Here is a 12,481-nt window from a genome sequence, read left to right as displayed (position 1 = left end):
GACTTTACATAAAGGCAGACCCCTCCCCCTCTCCGGTTTTGGCAATCCTTTTTAAACAGACTGTAACCCTGTACATTAACTGCCCAGCCATAGCTATCATCCAGCCATATCTCAGTTAAGATGTGACTATGAAAATCTGTTGAGGCTGTTTTATAGGTTCAAAATACTGATCTGATGCCCTATCCCCTCTAAGCACCTCCACCATTCAGCTGCTTGAAAGGACCATGGTGCTCATGCCCTTTCATTTTTTACATGGGGCGGTCTGCTTGGTATTGGCAATTCAGGGTATTGCAGCTCTGTACCAAGCTGCAATACCCTGCACCTCCACTACTAAGTAGACGGCGTTCAGGTGGATGTCAAGAGTCCACGGCCTTGCGGTCCCTTCAAACAGTTGATGGATGCAGGTGCTAAGAGTTAGACCCGTAACATTCCAATATTGGTGGTCTTTTAATGTCCCATTTTAGGCTATAGCTGAAGCCTATGTTGGCAATGGAACCCAAGCAATAATTGAAGCTTTGGTGCATGTAGAGCTCTATGACTGTAGTTAAAATCTGAATTTTTAGGCATGTCTTTTAATTGCCGTCTTTCACTGATCACATTTGGAAATAAAAAAGGCATCATGAAAAGTATTTGTAATTTAGACTTGAAAAATCTGTTCCATAAACAATTCTAAAGATCTGCTACAATGGCATTTTCTGTACAATGACACAGTGCATGATGTGCACTCAAGGGCTCATGCACACGAACGTATTATCTTTCCGTGTCCGTTCAGTTTTGACCGTATGCGAGACCATTCGTTTCAATTGGTCTGCAAAAAAACGGAAGTTACTCTGCATACATTCCGTATTTCCGTTCCGCAAAAAAATTGAACATATCCTATTATTGTCTGCATTACAGAGAAGGATAATGCTGTTCTATTAAGAGACAGCTGTTCCGTTCCGGATCCATTTTTTGTGGACCGTGTGCATGAGCTCTAATAAATATCCATACTTTTTACTAAATTAGGTCTAAAGTTTTGTTTGTTTGTGTTTTCTTCTTTTTCTTCCCTGATGACATTGTAATTGGAAAGTTTAACATAGGCGATATGTTCAAAAGTACGTGGACACCTGACCGTGACACCTATACAGTATAAGCTTGTTGAACATTCCATTCCAGAAGCATGGGTGTAAGTATGGAGTTGTGCCCCCTTTTGCAGCTACTACAGCCTCTACTCTTCTGGAGTGGGAAGGCTTTCCACGATTTGGAGTGGAAATAATGGATGCTACAACTGATGCTTCTACAGATAAGTCTGTTCATTTATTTGTGTTTTCCTGTTTGCTTGATCCTAGGTGACCCTGACTCCCTCCGTATTAAGTGTAGGGAGCCGGTGGTCGTGTCCCCTCACTATTATAGGGTGTTCAGGTGTCATACAGTCGAAGAACGAGGGTATTCAATTATCTACCATAGAGATTTTTGCATAGGCTGAGCAGTAAGGGCGAGAGCTAGGGCTGTTACAGGGCTTACCCTTTGGTTCCTTAGTTTTGGATCAAGTCAGTCGGATCTTCATTTGTGTCTTCTAGTTTTCTGTAACACCTTCCATGACAATATCGTCACTTCGAGAATTCGAGAATATTTAGAATATAGTGCTATTTATTCGTTATATATCGAATATTCAGCATTTTTTTTCCATCTGAACACATGATTCCTCTTTGCTTCTTTCTTGTGGGCCAATGAGAAGGAAGCAATGTCAAGTTCACAACAATACTTAGTGCACCAATCAAAAAATATTAAATGTAAAAAAATGTAGCCAAAGTGACCCACGCCTGTATTTTGCGTTACGAATTTGCATGACGCGATTTTTACATTGCCAATTTTTCGCATTCAATAAAATAATCTCAAATTCTCGAATTTCGCAAATATATGATGAATATTCTATAAAATATTTGTGAAGCATCGCGAATTCGAATATAGCCCCTGCCGCTCATCACTAGTTTAGATGCGGGCTCTTTACAGAACACTTAAAGGCTATGGACACATTTGGGGTAATATTTATTAATGCATTCTAGTTATTTTGAGCTAAAATCATTTTTCCAATTGGTCTTTATTAAATCATTTCAACTATTTGTCTTCTTCTCAGAAAATCCACCAGAGACAGCTTGATCAGTAGCCCTTATCTTGAGTTCGGCTTCTTTCACATTAGCGTTAGGATTGTCCAGCAGGCTTCTCCGGCATGTTTGCTGTGCCGCGACCGCATCTCCAACCCGTCCTCATTATAGTGAATGGGACCGGAGTGGACCTCCGTCGGCACACGCATGTTAGTACAGATCCGGCAGACCGTTCCCCAACCGGAACAGCCTGCCGGACAATCCGAACGCTAATGTCAAAGAAGCCTTCCCCGACAGCTCATAAACACAGATTTTAGCTAAACTCTTAGCAGTTTCAACATAACTTATCTTAAATGAGTATTTATTAACTGTCAGGGAGCTAGAGGTAATAATAAGGGCTACAGGGCAGCTCCCCGGCGGGATCACTGAGGGGAAGAAACCATTTGCAGGTACACTGAAACTAGAACAACCAATATTAGTGAAACACCAATAACTTAATATGTGTGGCAATGTGCGATAGCTCACCAAAAATCTGAGCACACACATATAATATAAATTCATTCTTTATTGTTTCAAAAATATATAAATACATGATATTGGACAAAATACATATAATAGCAGCGAATGCAGGACAATACTGCGACTGCACGGTTTGGCACTATCATTTTGTGTTTCCAGTTGTTTTTATTTTTTAGGAATTCACTTCACTAATTATTTACATATCATCACTATTATATATTTTTAGGTACAAATGGCGTTTATATTATGTATGTTTTTTATGTCTTATTATGCATTTATTAATGAGCATATTTTTTTTATTACAATATATATTTATGTATTGATTATGGCTGAAAGAAGCGTGTACCTATTATGTTTTGATCAGATTGACGTTTATTAAGAAGTAGGGCAGTTTTTAGATATTTCACAGAGGAAAGTCTAATAGTGTTGGAGATGATTTATGGAGTATCCCTATCCCTCTCATATCTGACCTTTTTCTCCTTCCCCCTCTTTCCATCGTTCTATTTTTAGAACTCCACACAGTACATCGTGTCAAATACATGTCTTATACTGGGGCTGAGAGCGGTTTGCCCTCAACCAAGATGGCGTGGACGCCGACTTTCAGCTACTTGGGAACGGATCAATTTGGTGATGCCCTCCTCGTCCTTGCGAGCATGGTGTAGGCTGGGCCTCAGGACTGAGTTGCCGCCTACGATGCTTTGTCATGTGACTTTCCATCGCCGGGATGACTTTTGCATGCCGGCGATGTGGAGTCACATGACGAGTACACGTGACCGCGAGTACACGTGACCGTGGGAAATCCTGCGAGATGTGGGCGGCAATCTATTTTGATTGGAGACGGGGCATGATAGGATGGGATCACCGTTCATCTCACGGACAATGCGGATCTGGCTGTGCGTAGCATTATCGGGCTATGCTGGATAAGGTGAATTCCGGCGGTCTGTTCCTCTGCCAAAATAGCCTGCCGAGTTCACAACAGAGATGTGAATGTAGCCTTAATAACTTTATGTAAAATGAGTGCCATAAAAAAATGTGTTCACATTTGCTTGATAAGGGCTCTTTCAGCTTGCAGAATTTTTTTCCGAGCCATCATAGTTTCACAGATATTGTCATGAGACTGTTTTCCCTTAAGGGTACGGCCACATGTTCAGATTTTCTAATGCAGATTTGGATGCCAAAACCAGGAGTGAATTCAAAAAAAGAGGAAAAGTCATATCTGTCCTTTCTCTGTACTGAAGTCTTAGGCTGAGTTCACACGGGCGAGATTTCCGCGCGGGTGCAATGCAGTAGGTGAACGCATTGCACCTGCACTGAATCCTGACCCATTCATTTCAATGGGGCTGTGCACATGAGCGTTTTTTTTCATGCATCAGTTCTGCAATGCTTTAAAATCGCAGCATGTTCTATATTCTGCGTTTTTCACGCAGCCCTGGCTCCATAGAAGTGAATGGGGCTGCGTTAATAACGCATTGCATCCGCAAGCAAGTGCGGATGCAATGCGTTTTTCACTGATGGTTGCTAGGAGATGTTGTTTGTAAACCTTCAGTTTTTTATCACGCGCGTGAAAAATGCATCAAAACGCATTGCATCCGCGCGGAAAAAACTGAACAACTAAACGCAATTGCAGCCAAAACTGACTGAACTTGCTTGCAAAATGGTGCGAGTTTAACTGAACGCACCCTGAACGCATCCGGACCAAATCTGTCACGCTCGTGTGAACTCAGCCTTATTTTCTTTTATTATCCTCTCCTGATTTTGGCTTCAAAAACAGCATCAGGAATCCTAACCGTGTGGTGGCAGCCACAAGGTACCCCTCACATGGGTTCCGGTTTTTCGAACATAATCTCTACGCCGATTTTCTTGTGGATTGACCTATATCTCTATACCAAATTCACACCAAAAATTGCATATGTTACTTGTGGGTTTTGATGCAAGTTTGGCCCAGTTTGCATTGCAAAAATCACTAAATCGCACTAAAAATCCTCACAGACAATTGCCATGCTGCTAATTTAAAAATCCATATGGAAGGTCAATTTCCACATGGAAAACGAATGCAACGTGTAAATGAGATGTCAAATCTCATTCACTTTGCTGGTTCTGTATTACGCTGCGTTTTTTTTGCATAAAAATCCGAGCTGAAAAACTGAGCGAAATCTGCAATGGGTGCAGGTAGCCTAAAGAGATTTTCCAATCAAACACATTTATCACCTATACCATCACTGGGAGCCCCCGCCTAAATGGACCCCCAAGATTACAACAATTCTCCATTCCAACTCACCTGCACGGCGATGGAGTAGTAGTCGAACATATGGTGTCACGGACATTCCCGTGACAGGTGGCAAGAGATCTGTGAGACTGGCAACATGTGATTTGAATTGACATGTTTTCCGTTTTGATCAAATGACGTCTGTGTTGTTTCTGGTGCCTGCCACACCTTCTTACCCCAGGTGTGGCTATTAGGGTCATTTAACCTTCAATATTGTTGTTTCTCCCACTATGCTGTGCGGTTTATAGCTTCTGTTGGAGTTGTGGATAGCTGGTGTGTAGATCTCAGCTGAGTTCCTGGTGCTGCCATAGCCACTTGAAGTTAAGTGTTTTCTTTCCCTTAGGATTTTGTTTGGGTTATTTTGTGTGTTGCATTTTCATGTCATTTCTATTAAGGCCTGAGGGAGACTCCTATTCGTCCTTCCTTTTGGAGGAACAGGTTTTCTCAGTCCTGACATTAGTACCAGGGTCCTATAGGGTGAGTTAGGACACTAGGTATTCCTGTGTATGAACTCACCTACCTCTGGGGTCTGTTCATACTGGTAGTCAGGACTTTGATTAGGGTTTTATAGGAAGTGTTCATCTCCTTTCCCTAGTTTCCAGGCCTTATTCCCTCACCCATCTCCCTCCTATGTTCGGTGTGGTGTTACCCTCCCACACCCGAACGTGACATATGGCTGCTGCTCTATTTCTATTCTTTGGAAGAAGCCGAACCCTGAAAGCACCTAATAATAATAATAATAATATTAAGGGTCCATTCACACGTCAGTATGTGTTTTATGGATGTGCAAATTGCAGATCCGCAAAACACGGACACCGGCATAGTGCGTTCTGCATTTTCTGGACCGCACATCGCCGGCACTCTTATAGAAAATGACTCTTCTTCTCCGCAATTGCGGACAAGAATAGGACATGTTTTATTTTTTTGAGGAACGGAAGTGCGGATCCGGAAGTACGGATCAGCAAATGCGGACAGCACATTCCAGCCCCATTAAAAAATTAATGGATACGCACCTGTTCCGCAAAATTGGATGTGTGAATGGACCCTAATAATAATTTTATCAGAATTGTGATGTTAGCCTCCTTCTATGAATTATATTAGCAGAAGAAAGAAACAGTTCCAGGCAAAAATTCTCTTCTACAGAGGGGTTGTAAAAAATATCTAAATTTTTAAGGCTGTTTCACACATTGTTTCAAGTTTTGTTTTTATTAGTTTTTTTGTGTGTGTGTGTTTTTTTTTTGTTTTGTTTTTCATGCAGTTTTTTGAGCCAATACCAGAAGCAAATTAAAATTGAATCGGAAACATGAAGGAAGGACTTCTCCTTCCTGCTAGACCCACATCTGGCTTTGGCTTAAAAAACTGCAGCAAGTCAAAAGTGGCATTGAGTATACCTCTCTCTGGAGGGCTCAGTACACCTTTGGTTTACAAGGCATTATAGACTATACATTTAAATAGGCACTGTGTAATGCTTCATTTTCTCCATGGTGGCGCTACAGCCTAACGAAAAACTGGCTGCAGGATTCCTGCACAGATTATTGCAGGTCGGTGGGGCCCAGCGGTAGGACATGCAGTGATAAGGTTTTCATGTGGATGTCCCCTCTACAACCTCAATTCTAACCTCTCGATGGTACTGTATTTTGGTCAGTATGCATCAGTATGTGTACACCAAATCGAGAATGGGATCAAAAGATGAGAGTGGTGCAAATTATTCCATTATACGTCGCTCCGGGAAAATACTGACCAAAATACTGAAATGTGAAAGTGGCCACCGTAAAGTTATAGACCCGTGTTATTATCATGCTGCATTCATAGGATTGCTGAATTAGGGTAGTCTCAGATACGTTTTCTGTTTTCAGGCTGCTGCCACGCTATATCTTTTTCATGGCTTGTAAAAAATAGCATGAATTGATGTTTTTTTACTAGCATTTTTTGGGGTGACATTGTTTAGTGTCACAACCCAGAATATGCTGGACTTGGAAAAAAGTGGGCAGAATAGGCTAGGAAATACCATTACAAAAAAGTTGTGTTTGGCTACATGCACACGATCGTTGTTTGTTTCTGTGTCCGTTCCATTATTTTTGGGTCCGCAAAAAATGCTGACAGCACACCGTGTGCTGTCGGCATCAGTATGTCCGTTCCGTAGCCCCGCAAAAAAAATAGAACATGTCCTATTCTTGTCCGTTTTAGGCATTGTTACAATGGATCCGCAAAACAAACAGATGGCATCCATTTTTTTTTTGCGAATACGCAAAACACATACAGTCGAGTGCATGTAGCCTTTGTAGGATGTTTTATAATTTTCTATAGGCCAGCATGTAACATCGGGCTACAGGTATTTTGCACCAACAAAAGGCCCTAAAAACACATTTATCAAACTGTGTTTTCTGTTGTGCTTTTTGTTTGTAGCCAAATGTGAATGCACCACAGACAAGGTTATTTTCTGGCATTTTCACAGCCTTTCCCTTTAACAGATGAAAGACGGCAATAAAAAACACTCTCATGCACACGTATGTATTTTTATTTCTGTGTCCGTTCCGTAGTTTTCTTTTGTGCCCTGTATGTTGAACCATTCACATCACTAGGGCTGCAAAAAATAAATAAATAAGGAAATGACATTGTGTGCATTCCGTGTCTGTATGTTTGCAAGGCCTTTTTCACAAAAAATTAGAGCATGTCCTATTATTGTCCACATTATGGACAAGGATAGGAGTGTTTATTTTGGGCCGGATGTTTTTATTCAGCAAAATGCGGCATGCACACTGCCGGTATTCATGTTTTGCGGATCCGCAATTTGTTTACGGCAAAACTTCCGACGTTCGTATGCATGAGCCCTTTAAGCCTTACAATTTTTTTTTTTAAAACAATAAAAAATGCTGTAAAAATGTAGTGACAAATTCTAATGCTGTTAAAAAAACACATGGCACTTTTTACCCCAAAAAAATGTGCAAAGGAAGCCAATCCATGTTCTCGCATACATCGTAAACTAAACAAGGAGAGTCCTTTAGTGCGGCGTATGCTGGGCGGTAGAGCCTTCAGGACCTCACCTGGAAAATGTTCTCATCTACAGTAAAACACTTTGTCCAAACAGATGGCGAGACCCCTGAGAACAGCATTGTGATGCCTACTTAGGTTGATTGATGTGATTTTTCTAGACTACAAATGGTCTTTTAAGCAGCCAGCTATTAAAGCCCTTCTATAAATGTATCCCTATGGAGCTGTATATGTGAGAATCATCTCTGGTAAATTTCCTGAGCGTCAGTAGGAGTAGTGCCAGGTATCTCGTGGTAGTGAACCGTTCTTGCTGCTTCACACATGGTTGATAACACAGTACATTGCTTAAAGGGCATTGGTTGGCAGGATCAACCCTGTTAAACCAACCATAAAGCTTGGTAGGGCTAACAATGCTGATGAAAAGCAAACCATTCTTTCTTCGATCCATTGCTGTGTTTAAGAGAAGTAAGTGTTTTTTTTTAAATATTCAAATTAGTGTTGAAGAGCATAGTGGGAGGGACCTAGTCACTCAGTGCACCTTAAAGAGAGTCTTTCACCTAAAATGACCATTATACACCACAAACATCATGATATCCATTACATTCCCCATTTTATAATCTTACCTTTCATATTGCTGTCCGTCGCCTATTCTCTCTTTTATTCCATATGCTAATTAGGTTCTGAAGGTGCCCAGGGGCGGCGTTTATGCGGCCGGTGCCCAGGCTCCACGGCGCTGTTCAAATCAAACCCCTCCCCTTTCACCCCTCTGGCCCGCCCTCGGTTCTTCAGATACCATCCTCCAGTCAATGACAAATCCGGCGCCTGCGCACTCCATTACCCACTAGGGCAGAGGCAGCAGAGCGTTTAATGCGCATGCGCCGGCCCGTACATCCCGATCTAGCCGGCGGAAGTAAACTGCCAAAATATCGGGATGTACGGGCCGGCACATGCGCATTAAACGCTCTGCTGCCTCTGCCCTCGTGGGTAATGGAGTGCGCAGGCGCCGGATTTGTCATTGACTGGAGGATGGTATCTGAAGAACCGAGGGCGGGCCAGAGGGGTGAAAGGGGAGGGGTTTGATTTGAACAGCGCCTTGGAGCCTGGGCACCGGCCGCATAAACGCCGCCCCTAGGCACCTTCAGAACCTAATTAGCATATGGAATAAAAGCGTTTTTAAGAGAGAATAGGCGACGGACAGCAATATGAAAGGTAAGATTATAATATGGGGAATGTAATGGATATCATGATGTTTGTGGTGTATAATGGTCATTTTAGGTGAAAGACTCCCTTTAAGTTACACCTACATGGTGACATATGGTGGTGGGATGTCCAGGGAATCAGAGCAGAGGAGCTTAGGTGCACCGTTCAAGTGTTGGCAAAAGTTGTTTTACTTTACTTCAATAAAACTAAAATTTTTATTAAAGGAAAGTGTCATCAGAAAATGACCTATTGTTTAAATTAAGTTTTTTTTATGTTAAACATAATTTTAAAAAACATTTGGGATATTTCAAATTTTTCGTGTCACTATATAAAAAAATCCTAAAATCCTGAATTTTTTCACAGTGGTGACTAAGCCTAATAATAGGCACCACTTCTTGTTCTGCTCAGATCCCTTTTCAGCAGTTATCTCATTACCATCACAGGCAGGATTACATGATATATAACACCTCTACCTATAGATAACACAGAATTCACAATAGGTGAGATCACAGCTTACCTACTCCCTCCTGACCTCTGCACAGGTCACAGAGCATGCCTACAAAATATTCCCATAAACGTCCACAATTCCATTCCCGAAAAAAATAGAACATGCCCTATTCTTGTCTGCAATTGCGGACAAGATTAAGCATTTTCTATTAAGTGCCGGTGATGTGCGGTCCGCAAAATGCGGAACGCACATCGCCAATGTCCGTGTTTTGCGGATCCATGGATCCGCAAAACACACATAGATGTGTGAATGGACCCTAAGTCTCAGAAAACCCCTTTAACAAAATGGTATGTGATATTTTCCCTTTAATTCACAAAACCCAACCCAAAGTCCTCCAGGTCACAGCAGATCAGGCCAAGTTCAGGAAGCGAACAAATATAAGCCAAAACAGGGAAGTAATACCTATAATGGGCACAGAGACCTGTAAAGGAAGCGGAAGACACAGCACTGGGTACGCCATGAGTGCACTGTAAGGGGCTCTACCTAAATGATGATGGCTAGGACTCTATCAGTGGTATTCAGGTGGCCAATGGTATTCAACGGAGGCCAACCTGCCCCCACGTTCACCAGGCCCATATCATACACATTCATCTCTGCTACATCTTCTACAGCTAGTATTTGTGGAGAAAATAAATAAAACTCTGAAATCATATAGACATGCATAATATGATCTGTCATTGAATGCACCAAAATATTCATATTAATGAACGTATCAATTCCAGGAAAGGATCAAATTTTCACAATAATCCATGATATGGCAAGTTCTTTAATGTGACTGATATAAGTCACCTTTCATTCAATGAAGAGCTGAGATACAAATTGATGACAGTGCACGTCCTCTAGAGTTCTTTTGTATCTATACAGTAAAATCTGTTCACGCAAATAAGAATATTCTGTTTTATATTGTATTAGAGAATCGTTCATATTGTAAGTATTAGCATTGCTATTATGGGGGTGAGACAGTTTAGCAGGGATCTGGCAGTAAATTTATTTTGCTGCACCATAATAATGGCTTCCAGCGGTAACCTGTAGCTGCTGTATGCATCCATATGCAATTGGCTCCCCCTAGCGGTGGCTGCATGCAACCAAAATTATATCCACAGTCTCCATGTTTTGCAACCAAGCCAGTTTTCCTTAAAGGGGTTGTCTGAGTTGAAAAAACAATATAAAGCACTGTATATCTGATTTTCCTGGTTCTCTCTTGGCCCTTTGTTTACCTGCAATCTCTGCCCCTCCCCTGCTCTGCAAAGGGAGCAAATACAAATGCTGCCCTGATTGACATGTCTGACTGCTGTAAGACTTAGCAGCATGTTGTATGCATAGGACTACAGGTCCCAGCTGTATAATGACACTGCTGATACACACAGGATCTTCCCCCTACCTATTTTTGCGCAATGCTCTGCAGAACTCCTCTGTCAGCTAGGGTGGTCAGACATCCAGTTTTAAGACTCCTGTCCTGTCCTCCGTCCGGCGCAAGGCCAGGACGGACAGCCAGGAGTCCTCCTTTTTAATGTGTTACAGGGTCAGTTTAGGTTTACCCATGGCAGGGGCAGGCAGGCAACACGTCGTCTGCACTGTGTCACATCGCCATCTAGCACTGCATGCATCGTCGGAGAGAACTGTTCTCTACAGCAGGCAGAACGGAGCGCGGGTGTCACTGGCAGCATCCACGCCGCTCTAGCGCCGTTCTCTGCCTCTTCCAGTCTTCCGTTCCTCTGCCTGGCCCTGACTTACTTATTGTGTCCACACACAGCCCAGGTACTTAGACTGATAATGCCCCTGGCCTGCCCTCATTTATCAACATGGTTGGGGCATGTCTTGTATATAATTATACAGTCCTGGTCAAAAGTTTAAGACCACTTGAAAAATAGCAAAAAATCATATTTTACATTGTTGGATCTTAACAAGGTTCCAAGTAGAACTTCAACATGCAACAAGAAGAAATGAGAGTGAGACAAAACATTTTTTGAGCATTCAATTAATTGAAAATAACGATTAAACTGAAACAGGCTGTTTTTCAGCTGATCCAAATTTTAGGACCACATGCCTATAAAAGGCCAAATTTGTGCAAAGATGTGGATTCATTGTCATTTTCTGTCAGGTAGTCACACGTTGTGATGGCAAAGGCAAAAAAACTCCCTTTTTGAACGTGGTCGGGTTGTTGAACTGCATAAGCAGGGTCTCGCACAGCGCGCCATCGCTGCTGAGGTGGGACGCAGTAAGACAGTCATTTGGAATTTCTTAAATGATCCTGAGGGTTATGGAACAAAAAAGTCAAGTGGAAGACCCCCAAAAATTTCACCAGCACTGAGCCAGAGGATCCAATTGGCTGTCCGTCAAGACACTGGACGATCCTCGACCCAAATTAAGGCCCTTACTAGTGCTGACCGCAGCCCCATAACCATCAGACGGCATCTGAGACTGAAGGGCTTCAGAAACAAAAAACGTCTTCAAAGACCTCGTCTCCCTGAACGCCACAGAACTGCTCATTTGGACTTTGCAAGAGAGCACCAAACATGGGACATTCAAAGGTGCAAGAAAGTTTTATTCTCTGATGAGAAAAAATGTAACCTTGATGGTCCTGATGGTTTCCAATGTTACTGTCACGGACGGTGTACAGGAAACAAGGCAAAGCAACATGCATAAATGACTCGCTGGATCCAAAAGCTAAGGAACCAAGGGGAGACCCCTGCAGAAGACCTGGCACTTTCCCTGGCTGCTCAGCCTATGCAAAGATCCGAATGGTGGAAGTTTGCATATCCACGTACCTTGACTATATAACCCCTGAGCACCCTACAATAGTGAGGGGACACGACCACCGGCTCCCTACACAAGATACGGAGGGAGTCAGGGTCACCTGGGATCCAGCAAACAGAAAATAACAGATAAATGTTCAACACTTAACTTAGTACC

This window comes from Bufo gargarizans, chromosome 1 (genome assembly GCF_014858855.1).
Source record: "Bufo gargarizans isolate SCDJY-AF-19 chromosome 1, ASM1485885v1, whole genome shotgun sequence".
Classification (NCBI taxonomy): domain Eukaryota; kingdom Metazoa; phylum Chordata; class Amphibia; order Anura; family Bufonidae; genus Bufo; species Bufo gargarizans.
This window is presented reverse-complemented; position numbering follows the sequence as displayed.